The sequence below is a fragment of the Bubalus kerabau genome, chromosome 4, assembly GCF_029407905.1.
Source record: "Bubalus kerabau isolate K-KA32 ecotype Philippines breed swamp buffalo chromosome 4, PCC_UOA_SB_1v2, whole genome shotgun sequence".
NCBI lineage: Eukaryota > Metazoa > Chordata > Mammalia > Artiodactyla > Bovidae > Bubalus > Bubalus kerabau.
The window spans coordinates 75,668,597-75,676,039 of record NC_073627.1 but is presented as its reverse complement, the minus strand read 5'-3'; positions in this window follow the sequence as shown (position 1 = coordinate 75,676,039).

Below are 7,443 nucleotides of genomic sequence, written 5' to 3'. Positions count from 1 at the left end.
GATGGCATCACTGACTCAATGGACATGAGTTTCAGCAAACTCCAGGAGATGATCAAAGACTAGGAAGCCTGGTGTGCTTCAGTCCATGGGGTTGCAAAGAGTCAGACACAACTGAACAATAATATGTACAACAAAGTATATAGCAGAAACTAACAGAACGTTGTAAAGCAGCTACACTCTGATAAAAATTTAAAAATAAATAAAGTCACATTGCAGACTACAGAAAATAAATAAATAAATATTACAATAATTTGCTATAGAAAAAAAAATCTGGTCTCAGCAAGTTGCTCCCCTACTTAAGATCGCTTACTGATTACTTGCTTCCCTGGCAGCTCAGTTGGTAATGAATCCGCCTGCAATGCAGGAGACCCTGGTTGGATTCCTGGGTGGGGAAGATTCCCTGGAGAAGGGATAGGCTACCCACTCCAGTATTCTTGGGCTTTCCTGGTGGCTCAGGTGGTAAAGAATCTGCCTGCAACGCAGGAGACCTGGGTTCAGTCCCTGGGTTGGGAAGATCCCCTGGAGGAGGGCATGGCAACCCACTCAAGTATTCTTGCCTGGAGAATCCCCATGGACTGTGTAGTCCATGGGGTCCAAAGAGTCAGACATGACTGATCGAGGAAGCACAGCACAGCAGCACTGAGTACTCAGCTAGCTCCAAAAGAAAGCCTTACCTCCTGAGCATGGCTCGGTTCCTGTTTGGGCTCCTGCCTATTTTTCCAGCGTTTTCCCCATCAGTCCTGCTGCAACCCTCCTCCTCCATGCACCAGCTCTACTGCACTATTTACACCTCGACATATAAGGCTCAGCGACCCCGAGCTTTCCCGGGTGTGGGATTTTTAGTGCTAAAACCAGGACGGCCCCGGGCAAACCAGGATCCTGGTCACCCTAGTTCTGTGTATCGTCTTCCTCAATCCTGAATGCTCCCCCTTTTCTGTCCCACCCCATGTTTACTATCCAACTCCTCACCTCTGTTTCTGCTTCCACATCACTTGTGCAGCCCCCAGGGAGTGGTTTATTCGTCCTATCTAGGCGCTCTGGGGCTTCCCAGGAGGCACTGAACAGAAAGTGACAGTGTTAGTCACTCAGTCGTGTCCTGACTCTTTTGTGACCCCATGGACTGTAGCCCGCCAGGCTCCTCTCTCCATGGAAATCCCAGGCAAGAACACTGGTACCCATGCCCTCCTCCAGGAGATCTTCCTGACCTGGGGATAGAACCCAGGTCTCCCGCATTGTAGGGGAAATCTTTACCATCTGAGCAACCAAGGGTGCTAGTGGTAAAGAACCCGCTGCCAATTCAGGAGACCCAAGAGATCCCTGGGTCTGGAAAAGGAAATGGCAACCCACTCCAGTATTCCTGCCTGGAGAATCCCATGGATAGAGGAGCCCGGCGGGCTACAGTCCATGGGGTCTCAAAGAGCCGAACATGACCCAGTGACAGCACAAATGCGCAAGCTCTCCTGGCAGCGACCACTGTGTTTGAAGAGCGACTCTGTCTCTCTTCAAGTTATAAACTCATTAAACAATGAGGCTTTTTTTTTTTCCTTCCACCTATAATCTCAGAGCCTAGCGGAGATTCTGGCACACAGTAGGTGCACAATGAAGTTTTCTTGATTTGATGACTATCAGTATCAAGGTATTAAGTGTCATCTATTTCATATCACTACGTGGGATGTTATGGACTGAAAGTTTGGGTCCCCTCCAAAACTCATATGTTGAAGTCTTAACCCCCAGAGGGGCTGTATTGGGACGTGGGGCCTTTAAGGAAATGCATGAGTGTGTGCTAAGTCGCTCAGTCATCTCCAACTCTGCGACCCCATGGACTGCAGCCTGCCAGGCTCCTCTGTCCATGGGATTTTCCAGGCAAGAATAATGGAGTGGCTTGCCATTTCCTCCTCCAGGGGATCTTCCTGACCCAGGGATCAAGCCGGTATCCCAATGCAGGGGGCCTGGGTTTGATCCGTGGTCAGCAAACTAGATCCTACATGCTTCAACTAAAGATCCCACATGCCGCAACTAAGCCCTGGTGTGGTCAAATAAATTTTTTTAAAAATTAAAGTAACGCTAAATTCAACACTACACTTTAAAAACAGCACGTGCAGATTGAGCCTATTCCTGTTACAGTCACTCTATCTGTGTAGCTCTCTATCCATCCTTCTATCTGTATTTGTTATAATGGTGTTCACCAATTGTGGATATTTGTAGTATTTCTGTGATCATAAAATCAGGATGATTTGAACTTAGGAAAAAAAAGAAGAAGAGACACCAAGAGATCGCTCTCTCTCCCCCTCCCTCCATCCCCTTGCTTTTTCCCCCTGCAAAGTCACCCGGGAAAGACCATGGGAGCACACATTGAAAAGGCAACCCAAAGGGAGCTCTCAGCAGACATCCACCCTGTCAACACTGGGTCTCAGGCTTCCAGCCTCCAGAATGGTGAGAAAACAAATTTCTGTTGTTGAAGCCACCAGCCTATGGTATTTTGTTATGGCAGCCCTGGCATGATAACACAGGGGACGTACCCAGTTCATATAACCATGCTGTGACCGTTGATGGGTGCGGTCACACAGGCACCCTCCTGAGGCAGAGAGCTGCTTTCTATTCCAAAATAGTTCCAGTAATACTTCCCATCCTATTTTAAGAACATAAGTGTTTAACATGACAAGATTGACAAACTTATTTTTCTCTCATTCTGCTTTACTTCTGCAAACAAGTATCTTAGAATAGTAACTTCTGGGACTGGAAATGGTTACATGAATATGTGGTTCAGTTTCGAATGTATGACTAATATTTTTTGCAGCTAAGTAGCATTTTCTGTTTTCCGATGACACTTTAAAGCCCATTTATGTTACCTGAGTATGCATAATTAATTCCTCCTTTGGAAATGACTTTGTTTTCTCCACTGAGCTGGTGATTCTTCATCGTCCCACTCAAATCCCACTGCTCCCCTCCCACCCCTGGCCACATTTGTCAGCCCGTTCCCTGCCTCAAAGCCTGCTGTCTACAAGCTGTAGCCCCCAGGCTTCGCTGTTCTCAGCTCCTCTTTCTCGGCTCTTGACCAAGGGAAGCACTATCAGAGTGTGAAGGGAGGCGTGTGAAGGGCAGGGAGAGAGAGGGGTGGGTCTTCTCCTTCCCTCTCTGCCACAGCCTGGTCTCCACCATGGGTGCCTTCCTCTGTCATATAGCACCTTCTCTGGGCAGCCCCCCTCCTATGACCACAGCTCTGGATGGGTTCTAGGAATAGCATGCCCTTTCTCTTTTGTTTCTCCAGGCCCGAGGATGATAGAGGCTTCTGCTGTTAATAGTTCCCAGTGGCTTCTCCATTCGTCTTGATTCTCTTTACCTTGCCCACAGTGTGAGCTAAGGGTTGAGTTGTAACCCCTGCCCCGCATTCCTATGTTGAAGTTCTAACCCCCAAGATCTCAGAATGTGACTGTCTTAGGAGAGTGTCTTCAAAAAGGTAATTAAAGTTAAACAAAGTCGTACAGGTGGACCCTAATCCAACCTGACTTGTGTCCATATAATAAGAGGCCCAGGTGGCACTAGTGGGAAAGAACCCGCCCGCCAATGCAGGAGACATAAGAGATGTGGGTTCGATCCTTGGGTCTGGAAGATCACCTTGGAGGAGGGCATGGCAACCCACTCCATTATTCTTGCCTGGAGAATCCCATGGACAGAGGAGCCTAGTGGACTACAGTCCATGGGGTGGCAAAGAGTAGGCCACAACTGAGCAACTTAGCATATACACAGTAAGAGAAGATGAGGACATCGGCATGCAGAAAAGGAAGACAGTCTGTGGGGACACAGGGAGAAGGCAGCCGTCTGCAAGCCAAGGACAGAGGCCTCCGAAGAAACCAACCCTGCCCACATCTTAATCTTGGACTTCCCAGCCTCCAGAAAATACATGTCTGTTGTTTTTAAACCACTCATCAATGGTGGTGGTGGCTTAGTCACTCAGTCGTGTCCAACTCTTTGTGACCCTGTGGGCTGTAGCCCACCAGGCTCCTCTGTCCATGGGATTTCCCAGGCAAGAATACTGGAGTGGGTTGCCATTTCCTTCTCCAGGGCATCTTCCCAACCCAGGGATCACACCCAAGTCTCCTGCATTGCATGCTGTTTCTTTACCTCTGAGACATCAGCGAGGCCCACTTATCAATGGTACGCTTGTCACAGCAGCCTAAACGGGCTAAGGTTCTGTTACAGCAGCCCCAGCAAACTGACACCACGGCCAATCGTCCCATCACTAAACCGCTTGTGGAGCCTTGGGGATGTGCTGGTTATATCCTTCTCGGACCTGGTCTCACACAGCCAACCTCACCAAGGACCCTATCATATGTCCCTTTATCCACTCCACGGTATCTATCATCACATTCCTAAGTTTATAAATATGTCAATGTTTGTGCAATGAATACCTGTTCCTGAAACACGGCAGGACTCGCTTTCACAATAAGGTTCCTAAGCCGTTTCTAAGCAAGGATCCACGTGACATCCAAGTCTCTGTGTAGAGCATCTTGTCGTTTTTGGAAAAATCTTTTCGCGTTTTTTCACATCAGCTGCTGCTGGAAGGCCTGGGGTGATGACTGAAGTCCAGAGAGCCTCTGGAGATGCCATGTGAGAGTTTTTGTTGGTGCTTCAGTGGCTGGGAGGCCCAGTGGCTGGTGAGGAAGCCAAGCAAGGTGAGCTGGAACGTGTAGGGAGGCCCTGGGTTCTGCATTTAAGGAGCTCTAGGGAGGAAAAAAGATACAGCTAGAGTGAGAGTTGTTAGAACAGCAGAAAAAGCTATCTAATTCAACTTATTTAAGGAATATAAAGGGCTTCCCTAGAGGCTCAGTGGTAAAGCATCCACCTGCTAAGCAGGAGATGTGGGTTAAATTCCTGGGTCCGGAAGATCCCCAGGAGAAAGGAATGGCAACCCACTCCAGTGTTCTTGCCCGGAGAATTCCATGGACAGAAGAGCCTGGTGGGCTACAGTCCTCAGGGTTGCAAAAGAGTCGGACACACCTAGTTACTTAACCAACGACAAAGTAGTATGAAACAATTTTATAAAATTGTAGGACGGGATGGGATTTATTGAGACGTCCCAGTTTCACTACCTTCCCCTCATGCAACCCCTCAAGCATTGAGTTACTCCTAATAAATACATTTCTTTGTCTCCAAAGCACTTTCACAACCACATTTCATTTGAGCCTCAAGGAAATTGTGTGAGGTAAATAGGGAGGTATTAACGTCTCCATTTTACAAATAAATGAAATCGAAGAGCAGGTAGTTGAAATGCCAGCGTTCAAGGAGCTAAAAGGTGTTAGAGCTGGATCTGGAGACTCGTGATCCTGAGACCAGGTGGGTATTGATAGAGTTCCCATCGTTTACCCTCCCTGCTAATCTGGGCATGCGCACAAAAGACTGATGTCACCCATGGACATTCCATCCAAAACTCACAGCGAGGAAGAACTTCTCAACATCTGGCCGTGAGCAGAAAAGGCAGAGGAAGGGAGAGAGTGAGAGAAAGACATAATACAAACTGAGTTTACAGGGAACAGGAGGGGGCACATGCTCCCTTATCTCAGCCCCAACTGGGCAGAGCAACACAGGAGAGCAAGCAGATGGACAGAGGCTGAGCCTCTCCGAACACGGTCCCCCTCCCGACTCCATATTCAGCTGGCAGGTCCCAGGAGTCAGGTCATCCGTTACCTCCCTCTAATGCTCTGATGGGTGTGTTTGCAACACACAGGGTTTCCATTAATCTGGGGAAAATCCTACTTTAGGCTTTCACTGAATCAGAAATTGCTGCAGCCATGACTGCTGTTTCCAGTGAACTGGGTCCCTCTTCCTCCACAGAGATGCCCCACACAGACTGGTCTCGCCTGCACCCTCCACCTGCCGTCTCTCTCTCTCTCTTTTTTAAATTGGAGGATAATTGCCTTACAATGTTGTGGTGGTCTCTGCCATACATCCATGTTAATCAGTCATAATTTTATATATATATATATATATATATCCCTACCCTCTGGAGCCTCCCTCCCCCCTCATCCCACCCTTCTAGGTCATCACAGAGCTCCAGGTTGGGCTCCCTGTGCTATATAGCAGGCTCCCACAAGTTATGAGCATACATGGGGCTTCCTTGGTGGTTCAAATGGTAAAGAATCTGCCTGCAATGCAGTAGACTCAGATTTGATCCCTAGGTTGGGAATATCTCCTGGAGAAGGGAATGGCAACCCACTCCAGTATTTTTGCCTGGGAAATCCCATGGACAGAGGAGCCTGGTGGGCTGCAGTCCATGGGGTCTCAAAGAGTCAGACACGACTGAGTGACTTTGAGAGTAAGTGAGTGTATATACATCAATGCTACTTTCTCAATTTGTCCTAGCCTCTCCTCCCCCCGCTGTGTCCACAAGTCCATTCCCTGCATCTGCATCTCCATTTCTTCTCTGTAAATAGGTTCATCAGTACTGTTTTCCTAGATTCTGTATATATGTGTGGTGTGTGCATGCTAAGTCACTTTGGTCATGACTTTGGTCATAAAGACCCCATGGACTGTAGCCTGCCATAATGCATATCATACATGCGTTAATATACAATATTTGTTTTTCTCTTTCTGACTTACTCACCTGCTCTCTTTACTCCTTCTCTACATCTATCCTTGGAGGGCCACCTTCTCCAAGAAGCTTGAGTGTTTCAACCCTCAGGGATTTTTGTCTCAGTGGCATTCCTGAAGCCATTATCATGCAGACCCCAAACTCTGAGCACTGAACATATGCTCTTCAGGACTAGTTCTCTGATGAGACGTCAGCCCCCAGAAAATCAAGCTGGAATCCCACACCCTACTGAATCTATGCTCCTGCTAGTAGATCCATGCATGTTAGCTGTGACTTTTCTGGGAAAGAGTAGGCAAAACTAGGGTTAAACACAGCCAGTCATTGGAATCCAAGAGGAAAGGGGGAAGGAGTGGGAGTTAATTGTCTTCCCGTGTTGGAAGTTTTTGGTGTTGTTTCAAGATCCGCGTACAGCCAGCATTTTCATGTTGCTCTAAGATTAGCACAAGGTAAGAGAACAAACAGAAGCCTTCCTTTGTGCTATTTTAGGAACAAGGAAAATAAAATAATACCTTCCAAATGGAGGAACAGCCTAGCTTTCTGTGACACAAGAATGGGCTCGTAACACCTCGGCTGTAACAGTTTCAAGTGGAATCCTATTACAGTGCAGAGTGTATTTATCACTGTATTTGAGGAACGCTTTCTCCTAAGTCCCCCCAGGGGGAGATCCACAGGCCCAGGCAGGCTCCTCGCAAGCTCTCCTATTCCACCCTAGCAGGTCCCAGGGACTCCCCCGCCCCACCACCTCTCCTCTTGGTAACTGTCACCACCTCCCCAAGCTGTCAAGTGTCTCACCCCTTCCTGAGGGGCTCTGGAAGCTGGTCTCTTTATGCCCACCTGTTGGACTGCACCTCACA